Source organism: Phalacrocorax carbo, chromosome 1 (assembly GCF_963921805.1).
Source record: "Phalacrocorax carbo chromosome 1, bPhaCar2.1, whole genome shotgun sequence".
Lineage (NCBI taxonomy): Eukaryota > Metazoa > Chordata > Aves > Suliformes > Phalacrocoracidae > Phalacrocorax > Phalacrocorax carbo.
This window is the reverse complement of record NC_087513.1, coordinates 214,771,286-214,785,380: the sequence shown is the minus strand read 5'-3', so window position 1 is coordinate 214,785,380 and position 14,095 is coordinate 214,771,286. Positions and strand designations below refer to the sequence as shown.

The 14,095-nt window shown below is 46.7% G+C and overlaps 1 long non-coding RNA gene across 1 annotated transcript; it reads left to right on the top strand.

Moving 5' to 3' along the window:
• The first annotated feature begins 9,422 nt into the window (after positions 1–9,422).
• LOC135311582 (uncharacterized) lies at positions 9,423–12,331 on the top strand. Its single transcript, XR_010371244.1, has 2 exons — positions 9,423–9,555; positions 12,125–12,331. It is a non-coding gene; the product is annotated as an uncharacterized LOC135311582 (long non-coding RNA).
• The last annotated feature ends 1,764 nt before the right edge of the window (positions 12,332–14,095 follow it).

Below are 14,095 nucleotides of genomic sequence, written 5' to 3'. Positions count from 1 at the left end.
CTTGGCAAGCCAAGATGGTCTCTTCTTTCTGTATGCCTTCCCATGGTTTTATTGTCTGCATCAGCCAAGTTCTTGGTTCCAGCTGCAAGTTTTTATTATTCCAAGAATAATCGTTTGGCTAACAGAAACCTCTCCCTGCAGACAGAGGGAAGGAACAACCCAAATTGATATTGCAGATGGAGGTTCTCTTGGATCTGATCACAGTCCTGAAGTCAAATAGAGAAAGCAAAGGGTTTTTAACAGAAGCATCTGCTCTTTTTTCCCCCTCAGTTGGCCTTTCTTTATATAAAAAAAAATCCAACCAAAAACCTGGAAGAAACTTAAGTGGATAACTGCATAACTGCAAGAAAAGCAGCAGAGGGAAAGACCTTTATGTGCCCTAAAAGGCACGTTCAAATCCAGTGACTTATAGCATATTTGGGTCAGGTCCGTTGAAGAAATGGAAAAGATATCCAAGAGAGGCACCTACAGCATCCTGTTACTGAGGGTTGTTGTGAGTCCTGGAATGGCTGAATGGGTTCTCACTCCTTGAACAGAGGCATCAGAAAAGGAGATCTGAAAATGGCCCTTTTGCCCCAATTCCTCACCCATCTGCTGGGATTCATCACCAGTGCAGCTATGGGCACAGGAGGCAGGGAGGGTACCTGTTGCTACAGCAGTCAGGAGGTACGGGTGCCCAGGACTGACAGTGAGAGCTCTCCTGGACACAGAAACATTATTTGGTCTTATTTCTGTTTGGTTAAATGCCTGGTTTTGCTGACCAGGTTCATTCCCTTCTCTGTGTAAGGTTAGCATCAACCCAGAGCAGAAGTGCTTCCCTCCACAGTGCATAGCCAGACTTCTGCATTGCACTGCGGAGCAGAACACATGTCCAAAGTGCAACGCCTGTCAGTCCCAAACAGGCTACTCTGCAAAAACACCCAAAATTTCCCTTTTCCTAGAGCAGTCTGTAGTTCTGAGGTCTCCAGTGCTCGATGCTGGGTTATTGTTGCTAATATGAACTCTACACTTAACCCACAGATCCCAGTTGCTCTCCACAAGGGATCCAGATGTATTCCTAGGCGCCACAGACTTCACTTCTCCATAGTCACAGCTGTATGACTCAGTGCTGCAGTTTTCATTTCCAGAGTGTTTTGCAAACATGAGCTGACTAAGCCTTGCCAGACCCCAGCCTTTGCCAATTGGATTGAAGGGGCCTCTGAGGAGCACGGCTGCAGCTCAGCCCAGAGGTGCAATTTCATTTTCAATTGTATAAGCATTTGGGGGGAGGCTGAGAGACAAAGGAAGTTGTTGTTCAGTCGCTGCTGAGATTTTATGCCTATTTCTAAAATGCATTTGCCACATCTACTTGTTCGGAAATGCAACAGCATCGTAGGTGCTGGTAACAAGCTCCCCTCAAAGCATGGGAACCTCTGGGCCCCAGCGGGAGTCAAGAAAGGTGATATGTAATGCCTCTCCAGTTTTAAAATCTGGGACTATTAGAAAGCTGATATCCTGTTTCTAAATCTGTGATCCATCTTCCTCGTTCCACCCCTACCCCTAAGGCTGGAGGGAATTAGAGCAGGGGTTGCAGTTTGTGCAGATTAACAATTCTGGCTGCAATAGTTCCAATGGAAAAGCAAGTTCTGGCCTCTCTTTTCATGCTGTAGCCTCCTCCTCTCATACCACCTGGAGACCTTCCCCATGGTGGCACCGCACAGGCAGGTAGGTGATGTGCTGGGAACAGCGTAGCATGCGGAGAGCGTCTCCATTACGTGTCCTCACAGTTATTTAATGATTTTAAGTCTTCTGATGACTAGTAGGACCCCAAGTCAGAATAGGCTGAACTTGCTGCTGGGACAGGAGTTCGCCCAGTGATTTAATGTGTAAAAATGTGGGCCAGTTCTAGAAGCTCTGAGACTCAGATAGGAAAGTCAAATGTTCAAATCCGAGAGAAAGAAACTCACTGTATGACTTCAGAGCGCTTGCTTTGCATCTCTGCAAAGGGCTGGGATTTTCCAAGCGGCCTTTGTATTTTGTGTTCTGTTTTAATAGGAAACATGCATCCAGATGCCCACAGGCAGCTTGGAAAAACTCTCCTCTGAGTGCTAAGCTTTCTCACTTTTAAGTGTTTTAGTGGAAAAAGGAAACAGAAAGTGTCACTGAAGTCACTTCCAGTGGAAACCATGAACCTTCCTCTACTCGCTACCAGAGGCATCACAGCACAGCACCAAATAATGCTGAGCTATGCTTTGACTCCTAGTAACACTTGTTGTGATTTAATTAGGCATCCTCTGGGTATTGAAGTCTGTGGGCCAGTGCTTTGAACATGGGAGGTCCACCGGTCTAGATGCCATCGCTACCTTCAGCTCTCTCCTGCATCTGTTGGGATCTGGGAACTGCAGCTCAGGAGAAAATAAGTCTCTGCTTAAAACTGTCACAAGATATGAATCTATCTGGAAGAAAATCTCAGTTTCTTCAGAGAAGATTTGGGCTGGGGAAGAGCAATTCTAAGCAAACCATGTTCTGGTCTGTACCATCTTGCAGTCTAAGCCAAGGAATGCGTCTATAACTTGGATGTGTAAGAGGTCATTCAGAAGTTCAAGCCACCCCTGAAGGCATAAGCAGAAAAGAACAACTAAGAAAATCGCCAGGAGGGGAAATCATGTGTTGGCGACTCTCTGGGCTGACCATGGTTTTACTAATTGTTATGTCCTGTAGAGTAGCTTTGGCAATTTGATACATTTCATTGATTTCCCTAAATGCAGACTCTGACCTATGTATTTCTGAGAACCGTCTAGCAGTTTGTCTCATAACTAAGTGTATATTTTTGTTTAGGTATTGACCATTCCTGTAAGAGTCTGTGAGTCAAGAGTGGAGGTCTCCTGGGAAGATGTGCTCTGGCGTAGGCAGTCCCATATTGGTGGACTTCATAATGAGTGAAATTTTGTTGCTTTAATAATGCAGCAGGTCAGCTTAGATGATCATGCTGGTTTCTTCCAGCCCTGGGACCTCTGAATCATTTCCGGGACTCTGGCTATGGCTGGTTAAGGAAAAATATCAGTTACGGATGGTTCTGTCCTTCATTGTGCTATTCCAGCTATACAGCCCAGCTGTGCTGTATATTTTAGCTCTTAAGAAGGGAAGGTGACATGCAATCAATATACACATCGGCATTAACAGTTTGCAGAGGGGAACGAGCTCTGTGATCACAGAAAGATCACAGCTGATCTACATTTGCACCACTTGCCTTAGATGTATTTCTCTTGAGAAACACCAGTTGCATGTTGCTTTTTCTACACTGAACATGATGAAACACACCAAGCTGCTCTGCTCGTCACATTTCAGCTCTTCCCTCCATACATTTTTTTCAGGTATGCTCCAGTTGTTCAGAAATGCCATTAGGGATTACTACTGTTTCTAGTTTGCTGTGGATTTTGAACCCTACAGTCTGGGATCCCACGATGTGTCTGTCTGCGGGATACAGCTGTGGCTAGTAGGAAATTCCCAGTGAAACTCTTTGGGAATGGCCCTGGACTTATTCACTTGCACCCCACAAAAGGAGTATCAAAGATCACCATTCTTGATATTTTTGTACTATTTTGCAGTGGTTTAAGTGGCAAAACTGAGAGAAATGCAACAGTGACTTGGGCTCGTCTGTTTTTGGGAGAGTTCTACAATGAACTACTAAAAATTTGCATACAGTGTCCACTGTTAATCCAAACTCTAGATGTTTTGAGGTGATAACAGAAGAGGGTTAATTTAGGCTGATGATGTCATTCCTTGAGGTAGTCGACTTCCCTGCTGCACCTTGGTGAGGCGCCGAAGCACAAATGTCTCCATGGGCATCTGAGACATCAGCAGAGATTCGGCTGCACAGTTGATGGGGCTGCAAAGGGATTCAGTAGCCTCTAAAACCCAACACCCACGTTTGCTTAGCTGGATCTGGACTACGTTGACAGCGTTGACTGGAGGCTCAGCTAGTCCAAATGCAAACACCGGCTGCCTTTTGAGGTGGCATCAGGTGTCTGACACTTCCACGTGGTGCCAGATGATATGACACAAGACCTGTTCACTCCTGTGCCCTAAGGGCCTGACAGCTGTAGGCCAGCAGGAAAGCCCAGCCAGGATCTCACATAGCATTTCCATTCTCTGCTGTGGGAGCTCAGATGCATATCTCACACTCAGACACCTAATGCAGACACATAAATTTAGGTACCTTAGTTTCAAACTGAATGCCATCCTTTTACGTCCTCTCTTTTCACTGTGTTTTCGACATCAGAATATTTTAATAAACATCTTACCATATATCCTAAAAATTAAAGGAAGACAGGTTGCTCTTATGCCAGGATACAGACTCTTTGCAGCTCCATGTTTAGGTGACGGATGGGAATGACCCGGAAATGTCATATCAAATATTACTGAATAAAATGTCATGGATTTGTCTCACCTAAGGCGAAAGAAAAAGTTGCATCTTCTACTAAAGAAGCTCACTTCACCTTGTCTGGGCAGCCTATGTAGGCAGAGGAAAACTGAGGTTTTAAATCGAAGCAATCCAAACTTCCGCTGTGGAAGGCAAGGTATGAAGGTGGCACTGATGCCCATGCCAATGAGTCCAGCAAAGGATGGCGAGGCTGTCACATAGACCAGACATGCATAACCAGTCATCATATCCACAACCTGTTGAAGGAGGAGTTCTGTAATTCAGTCTGACTGATGATGACCCAAACACATGGAAATGGCCATGGAGGTTGGAGAAAGGGTGACCACAACACACAGCTTCTGAGATGGGCTCCTGGACCTGCCTCTTACCCCAGGCCAGTGAGCAGCACAGCTGAGCTCTGCATCCACAGCTGCCAAACCGGAGGCACCCTGGAGGCACAGGTAATTTGGATATTATACTTCTTTCTGTGTTCAGTTCTGGGGCCCCCAGTTCAAGAAGGGCAGGGAACTGCTGGAGCAAGGCCAGCGCAGAGCTGCCAAGGGGATCAGGGGCTGGAGCATCTCCCTTGGGAGGAAAGGCTGAGAGACCTGGGCTTGTTCAGCCTGGAGAAGAGAAGGCTGAGGGGGGTCTCATCAATGCCTATAAATATCTGAAGGGTGGGTGTCAGGAGGATGGGGACGGGCTCTTTTCAGTGGTGCCCAACGCCAGGCCAAGGGGCCACGGGCACAAGCTGGAACACGGGAAGTTCCACCTGAACATGAGGACAAACCCCTTTGCTGTGCGGGTGCCAGAGCAGGGGCACAGGCTGCCCAGAGAGGCTGTGGGGTCCCTTCCCTGGAGACATTCACCCCCCGCCTGGACGCGGCCCTGTGCCCCTGCTCTGGGGGTGCCTGCTCCAGCAGGGGGTGGGACGGGATGAGCTCCAGAGGTCCCTTCCAACCCCCACCAGTCTGGGATTCTGGGATTCTATGATTCTTTTTTTTTTTTCTTTCCCCAGATGAGTAATATTGCCTCCATGTGCAAAAGGAATAAGAACTTCAGTGAACAACAGGAAACTAATACCTGAGAAGATCATCACAGCAATATTTACTGCAGCCTGCAGTAATCTCTGCCTAGCTGTGATTTGCTGTCATGCACCAAAACAAGTTGCAGAGAAGGGAAAATATAAATTTTATCAATACGGTGTCTGAAACGAGGCCCCAGTTTATGAGGCAGAAAGCTGGGAACATAAAGGATGAAAGGAGAAATAACAAGCAAAAGAATATGCTGGGCCACGTGGGAGGAGTTGAACTGGTGAGAAGTTGAGTAGTTGCTGTGAGGTGCACAGTCTGATCACGGGTGGCATTTGGCTCCCTCATGGACTTACAAAGGGTCACCAGCTGGTCACACAAAAAAGCAGATGGACCACATGATTATCTGCAAAAGGCACAACAGAGTCACTGCTGGATGTGAAAGTCTATAGCGATGCTGAAGGGCAGAAGCGATCATGAATTACTTATTGGAAAGATGACGAACACATTAAAGCCCCAGGGAAAGATGGGTGACACTGGAGCTAAATTTGATCCTGCAAAGTTTAAAAGACAAGTCTTTGAGAGAGACAGAGAAGGTAATGCTTGGAGAGCTTTTCAGGCCATTAATCTGGAATGATAAAGAAATCTCAGTAGAGACCAGATGGGAAATATTTAAGGAAGCAATAGAGAACACAGTAGGGAACTTATTGAGAGGCCTAAGCAAACAAGGAGGAGCTGGACAAACATCAAAACAAGAGCATTAGAGGGAAAAATGCAAACAGAGCCAAGGATTATGGGAGAGTGGAAATAAAAGCACAAAACAAAGCAGAGGGAAATTTGCAAAGGCAAGTAAACCTTTTCAGGGTATGGAAAGGCTCAACAACTAAGAGAAGCACCAGGAAAACAAGGTGAGAAATTGAGACAGGAAAAGTTTGCGTTCAATGGGAACAACAGTACTGCCAGTGCTAGGAGCACCAGGAGGAACCTGGGTGGTGGCCTGATAGCAAACGTGAATGAGAAGGTGGAGACATGGAAAAAGTGTTTGGCTAAACACCCTCATCTACCTGGATACAATCACACCAGGCCAACATCAAGAGCGTAGCTTGCAAGGCAAAAAAGCCATCAACCCGAGCCAATGTCAGATGATTAAATGGAAAAGACTATATAGTAGTAACAGTTCCTTCTATCCTTTTAGCAGCACATGTCCCAGAACCCTTAGAGAACACCCTACGCCTAAGAAAAAGAAGAGGTATCAAATGATTGTGTCAGCACTGGTGTGGCCAGCAGGGGCCGGGCAGGGATGGGGCCCCTGTGCTCAGCCCTGGGGAGGCCCCACCTCGAATGCTGGGCTCAGGTTTGGGCCCCTCGGGACAAGAAGGGCCTGGAGGGGCTGGAGCGTGTCCAGAGAAGGGCAGCGGGGCTGGGGCAGGGTCTGGAGCACAAGTGTGCTGGGGGGCGGCTGGGGGAGCCGGGGGGGTTTAGCCTGGAGAAGAGGGGGCTGAGGGGAGCCCTTCTCGCTCTCTGCAGCTGCCTGAGAGGGGCTGGAGTGAGGGGGGGGCTGGTCTCTGCTCCCAAGTCCCCAGTGACAGGGCGAGAGGGAACGGCCTCAAGCTGCGTCAGGGGAGGTTTAGGTTGGATGTGAGGGAAAATGCCTTCCCTGCCAGAGGGGTCAGGCCCTGGCACAGGCTGCCCAGAGAGGTGGGGGAGTCACCGTCCCTGGGGGGTATTTAAGAGACATGTAGATGTGGCACTTCAGAGCATGGTTTAGGAGGCCTGGGGGTGTTGGGTTGATGGCTGGACTTGATGATCCTAGAGGTGTTTTCCAACCTCAATGACTCTATGATTCTGCGATTACTCTAAAAATAATGCACATGTTACTGCCACCAGTGAAACTATACAGACATACATTACAGGGCAGTGGGAAAATCACAATGGGCGTAATTGTTGACTGATCAAGGTAAATTACATAGGAAGCAATGGGTGAAAAATGCTAACATGTGGGAGAGGGATAAACCAAATATCCATGCTTTGGTTGAGGATAGAAAAAGAGTGAGGATGGCTATTGAAGGTGCTTTTGAGGATTTGGTTTGAATTTGAGAGAAGCACCATAGGTAGTAACAAAATCAGACATGTTCCAGCTAAAAGCATTGTAACTGCAATTGCTCTGTAGAGCAGTAAGAGCAGGGAGAAAGTTAAGTAAGGGCTTCAAGTCAGAAGGCTGCACAGAGCAACCGTTAATGTTTCGTCATCTTCCCATACAGTGTAGTAACAACCCAAGCTGAGATGAGCCTCATGGCAAGGGTGTTATAGCATTAAGATACTTATCTTACGCAAATGACACCAAGCAATTGTCAGATATATCAGAACTGGTGATGATGGTCTTCACACATAGCAGAAATACTTTTGTTAACACAGAGTTCCAAAAAACACTGAAGTGGCTGGGGCAGGAGTAGGGATAGTGCTTGGAGAGAGAAAAATGCAGGAAGATAACAAAAAGATCAATTTGCATTTCTCAGGCAGAATAAGCATACCTGAGGACTTCCTCCAGAAGGGGTTTTTAAAGATATAATCCTTCAGTAATGCTGTTGTGTAGAAAGCCACAGCCTTAGAGACTAAGGGGTGTCTTCATGGAACTGTAACATTCTGAGATACCTACAGCATTGCCCTGGGCAACAGGATCACCCACCTTCAGTGCTCCCTGGCACGCTCTGAGTCATCAGGGTGCTTCAGAGGAAACCACTGAGCTCGAGGTTTGGGATTTGGGATTCGGGTGGGAAGTGAGCTCCTGGGGAGCTTTGCTGCAGGCAGGAGGGCAGAGGAAGAGTAGAAGCGGGTAAAGGAGGGAAAGGAAACCCACCAGATAGGTATGGTTTTGCCCACAGATATGAAACATGATATGCATCAAAGAATTAGTAAAAACATCCGGGGCATTATATCTCACAGCTTGAGACAGAAAACATCACATTTCCAGCTATAATACACTTCTGCCCCATCATATTTAGCCGTTCATGTTCCAGAGGCAGCTTTCAGCTTAACTAGCTCTTTTCCTTTCACAATGTTCACATCTCTATGCATTCAGGTACAGTAACTGTACCTTCATTCAGCTTCTGCTTGGTAAGGCAAGGCCAAGCAAGACTTGCTCCTTCAACCTTCATGCTTATTTCTTGAGGGGGAGAGGATGAACAGAAGGAAGGCAACACTCCAAGCTCAGCGCTAAAGAAGGGTAATGAGATGACCTTTGTTTGCTGCACAATATTATGGAACCAGCATCTTATCGCTGGACCTCTTCAGGTCCCCCTGGCCAAGGTTGGTGTGAAGACAGGATGATGTCAGGAACTTCAGCAAGTCCCTTTCCCTCTCTGTGTCCTCTTCCCATCTACAGCTGTGTGTGCCTGTCCCCACTGAGATGTAAGGTCTTTGCACAGGGCACCATCTCTCATCAATCCAGCTACCACCTCAGCAAAGGCTTCTGGTGTTCTTATCTCTTGCAACAGAGACAGTCCTGAGTGCTTGTTGCTGAGGGACGCAAGGGAGGAGACTGTGTTACCAGTTAATACCACCCAACATATCTTTCTGTGATGGAGAAGACCAGCTTCTGCCTTTACCATTAAATCTTGAGCTTTCTCTGCAACTGACTCTTCTCAAGAAATTGTAAATCTTCTAATCATTGCTGACAACTGTTTGTTTCATTATGACCCCGTCCTTGGGTTCACAAGGCTTCTGGGTATTGATGGGTATGTGTTTTAGAGCATGAAGAAACAGCCAGTGGATCAATGTTCGCTGGTGCAAACTTGCTGAGATAAAATATTGGCTTCATTTGTTAAAGTTTAATGACTGACCTGCCTGACAAAGCCAAGAATGCAATAATTCCCATTTCTCTAGGTATGTTTAGCTATTGGGTAATTACACTTCAAGCTTAATGAACACTTTTTCTTTCAAAATATTTACTTGCCACTCAGTTAAAAATACATGTAATTAAACCTCAGAGGAACGCACCACAAATTTATGGTCCATGCAAAGCTGGTTTGAATGACAACCCACCGCACTTTGCGGCGCCAGTGGTTCAGCGGGTGAGCATGGCGGCTGCCTGCAAGGAGATGCAAACCCATGATGTCAACATATGTATGTCCTTTGGGGAACTCAGCAATGAGGGAAGACGGCAGCCTAAACAGAGGAGCTATTAAAGCAGGAAAAGATGCATATGTCATCTTGTCTGTGATACATACCATGCCCGGTTACCATAGCAATGGACGTTATAGGTAGCTTCAGAGGAGGGAAAGAGTGATTAGCAGACAGATAACGGAGAAGACTGTGCTGTACCCTCTGCAGTCAGAGTATTTTCATTAAGATTACAAGAAACAGGATCTAGATATTAGACAGTAGGTGTTTTCATTCTTGTCCTAATCAAACTTTTAAAGTATCAGCAGCAAGGGCATCCCTCAGCAAGCAATTCCATCAGATAAAAGATTTTCCTAGTATTTGGCCTCCTGTTGTCTTTATTTCCCACTATATGGTGCTTAATCTTCTCAAGTGACAAGCAAAAGCACCCTAAATCAATGTTTTCTTTTGAAATTTAGCTGCTCAAAGGCTAACGTCATCAAGTAACGATTTTGTGCTTTGGGCTAAAAACTTGCTTCCAAGGCTTCAGTGTATAGGTGAATTTTATCGTTCAAATTAAACAGAAGGAAAAAACTTTCATAACCATTTTATGTTAGACTGAGAAGAGAAGCAGAATGGAAAAAATGCTGCCTTTTATTGGGACTGGAGTTATTTTGCTCTCCTAGCCTGGTTTCTGAACAAAATGATGCCCATGTGGTCCTTTTGCCTAGCCATTAAGCATCAACACTTTTAAGCTTGCTGACCAGTCTCATCCTACTTTCAGAAAAGGGTCTTTGCTACTCTGGGGGTATGAAGTTCCTACAAGCTTCATTAATATCAGCAACCAGGGAAAGGAGAATGAATGGCAAATTAAAGGATAATTAAAAGCAAATTAATCTACGTTAATGGGCCCACTGACGGAAAGGCAGCTCCTTACTGATCCTGCAAGGCAGCAGCAAGATCAATCAGCAAGTGCCTACTGGCCCACCAGCTGGTACCTCAGGGCCCTACCCGTCATTGCCCCTTCCTGACCAAAATGGTAGGGGTCACTGGGAGGTGTCTCTGCTCAAGCAGGGGGTGGGACAGGATGATCTTCAGAGGTCCCTTCCAACCCCCACCAGTCTGGGATTCTGTGAACTGGGAGTACTGCAGGATGCAAATGTCCAGGGGACTAAGAAACCAGGCTTCATTGCTTGGGGGCAAGAAAAGTGTGCCAACAGCTTTCTCCAACAACAGCATTTTAAAAATAGCTGAATTCCATCTATTGTTTCCTTTTTTTCCACAACACATGTCGCTGCAGGGCTTGTTTCAGCAACGTACTTGTACCCACACATTTAACAAAGGCCACAGGTGTTTAGTGAAACTCATAATCCTCTGCAGAAGTGAAATCAATGGAGTTTCAGCAAATACAAAAGGTTGAATATGTGTTTAAGAGCTTTCTGGGATAAAAGTTGGACGTAACTTTGGAGTTTTGGACTAAAGACCTCCAGACATCATTCCCAACCTAAATTGTTGTTTGAGTTTGATCTTGAGAGCTGTCCCTGTAGTCTGCATGCATGGTATACAGTTCTCATTAGTTCTCACATTGTCAGTGTAAATGAGCCGTATTTTCCGGACTGTCCACCAAAAGGATTTTTAATGCACCTGGGAAAACACAATCTGGGAGTGCAGCACAGACTGGGATCCACCTGGCTGGAGAGCAGCTCTGTGGGAAGGGACCTGGGGGTCCTGGTGGGCAGGAAGCTCAGCATGAGCCAACAGTGGCTGCTGCGGCCAAGAAGGCCAACAGGGTGCTGGGTTGCATCAAAAAGGGCATCACCAGCAGAGAGAAAGAAGTCATCATCCTCCTCTACTCAGTGCTTGTCAGGCCACACCTGGAGCGCTGTGTGCAGTTCTGGTCCCCGCTGTACAAAAAGGATGTGGCCAGGCTGGAAGGGGTCCAGAGAAGGGCCACCAGGATGATCAGAGGACTGGGAAGCTGCCGTACGAGGATAGGCTGGGAGAGCTGGGTTTGTTCAGCCTTGAGAAAAGGAGGCTCAGAGGGGATCTCACCACCATGTACCAGTACTTAAGGGGTAGCTACAAAGAAGATGGAGACTCCCTCTTTACACGGAGTCCCATGGAGAGGACAAGGGGGATGGACACAAGTTGCTCTTGGGGAGATTCCGATTGGACACCAGAAGGAAGTTTTTCACAGTGAGGACAGTCACCACTGGAATAATGTCCCCAGGGAAGGGGTTGACTTGGCCACGTTGGACACCTTCAAGAGTCGCCTGGACAGGGTGCTGGGCCACCTTGTCTAGACTGTGCTCTTCCTAGAAAGGTTGGACTAGATGATCCCTGAGGTCCCTTCCAACCTGTGAGTCTGTGATTCTGTGATTCTGTGATTAATACTTTAATTGTCTGGATGAAGGGCCTCATCCCATCCTTCAATACCTTTTTGTGGTGTGAGATGGCCAAAGTAGCTTGCAGCATCCAAGTAGGGTTCAGGCTCCCTGAATGCATGATGAAGACTCTTTCAGTACGGATTGATGGGGTAAATATGGACTGCATGGTCCAGCTTTGATTCTCAAAGATTTCTACTTTCTCAAAGGCATTCAGATTCCATCCAGTTTATATGGGAAATAGAGATGAAGGAACCTCTGAGGGTTTGAGGATCCAGAGACGTGGAACTGAGTGAAAACATCAACATGTCATTAGAAAGAAGCCAACACCTGTTCAACCTACGGATGGATCTGCTGATGCCAACGTGAAGCTGTTCCGACAAAACTGAAAAGAAAATAAAAATCCCTGTGCTGTACTTCCTTCCTTGTGTGACCTTATGAACCATGAATACTCCAGGTAGCATTCAACACAGCTGCGGATATGACCTTCCATGAACAGAATTAACTCAATCTACAAATACCATTGCAGAAACAGGTCTCGAAAGCATGTCAGGGTTTTTCCACCCATTGGCCCCAGGGCTTAACTGTGAGTGATAGCAGAAAGAACTTAGAAGACATTGATTTCATCTAAGTAAACCTAAATATTTATTAACTCAAGAGCTAAATATTGACTGATGTCAAAGGGAAGTCAATATCTGCAATAAGAGACTCAACATATATAGAAAGGAAACAAACAGTCCAGTGAGGAGCTTGCTGGGAAACAAGCACCCACTTGCCAGGGGTGGCTAATACAGCCAGATGGACAAAAGCCCGCACTTCCCTTGGGCAGGCTGTTTAGGCTCCACAATACCTGAAAAGTAGATGTTTGGCCCCAGTGTGGTGATAAAATTGTCATAAGTTTCCAGAGTTCCTCTGATGTCTGTGGAGAGAAGGAATCTAGGGGTGATTCAGTGAAGCTGAATGAGACCCTGCTTCTCTCCCTCGGTGGATGGGATCCTGGCAACGCCACAGAAGACTCAAGTGTTCCTGCATGATATTCTGTGAGTCAGGCCACTGCACAGCAAGAGGAGGAGGCTTCCCTCCCTTCCTGCTGCTGAATTTTGATCAGAATGCAGAAAAGAAGGCCTTCTCAGCCCAAGGGAGCCGAAATCCATAGATCCCACTAGACAAAACAGTGTCAAATTCACCAGGCTATGGAGCAATTGGGGTGAGGGGACAGTAGGGACGGGATAAATAGCGAGGAAGAGGCTCTCTTCTCTCTCTCTTGCTCAGGCTGGATGACCAGGCACTGAGGAGAGCAAAATTCATGCGGCCAGACAAGAGCAATGAGCAAGAGGAACCTTGCCTCTTGCCTACAGCCAAGGGGCTTCCACCAGGAAGAGCTGGGTTCCGCCTCCTCTCCCAATTATTCTTTGTGTATTTTTCCTACTGGCCCTCAGTCACAACAGAGATAATCGACACTGTGAGCAAAGAGGTGACACAGTTTTCCATACAAGTCCGTTGGTCAACACAGACCAAGTGAGTTGCCTGCTGTCAGTCACTGATGAGTGGGCTTCCATCCGTAAGACATGGTCCAGTGACAAAGGGTGAGGACGGACCTACAGAACAACCTGTGTTCTGGACCAAGGCTGTGCAGAGTGGAGTGCAATGTGTTCCCAAGAAAAAAAATTCCCCTGACTGCCATGGGCACAGCTGCAGGTGGGGGTTTTTTAAGTCTTGCTTGTTATAGGAGTTAAAAAAAATAATCTCTATTTCTAGTTCTGACTTACTACAGGAGTCCCAGAAGGTTGGGAAACATTCCCAGAGCACACAGATAGATCTAACTCTTTCACATTTTCCCCGTGGGAACTGCTGGTGGTTATTTGCTGTTATTGCAGGTGGCTTTTTTTTCTAACTTCTTGCAATAACTAAACTCTTCCAGAAGTAATTGTGGCTGTCAGCTGCTGTGGGTTCTTCCTTCTGAGAAATCCCATCAAATGCAATCGAGCTTGGACGACTTGCTAAGACATCTGCTCTATCTCAACCACAAAAGAGAGAGTTCATGAGCAATTTCTTGCACAATAGAAAGAGGAGGCTCCTTCCTCTGCAAGAATACCCAGGGAGGGGGACAGGTGGGGAGAGAAGATCAGAGTTGGGGATTGCAAGGCACCCGTCCGGCTTTGTAGTTGGTGCACATCTCC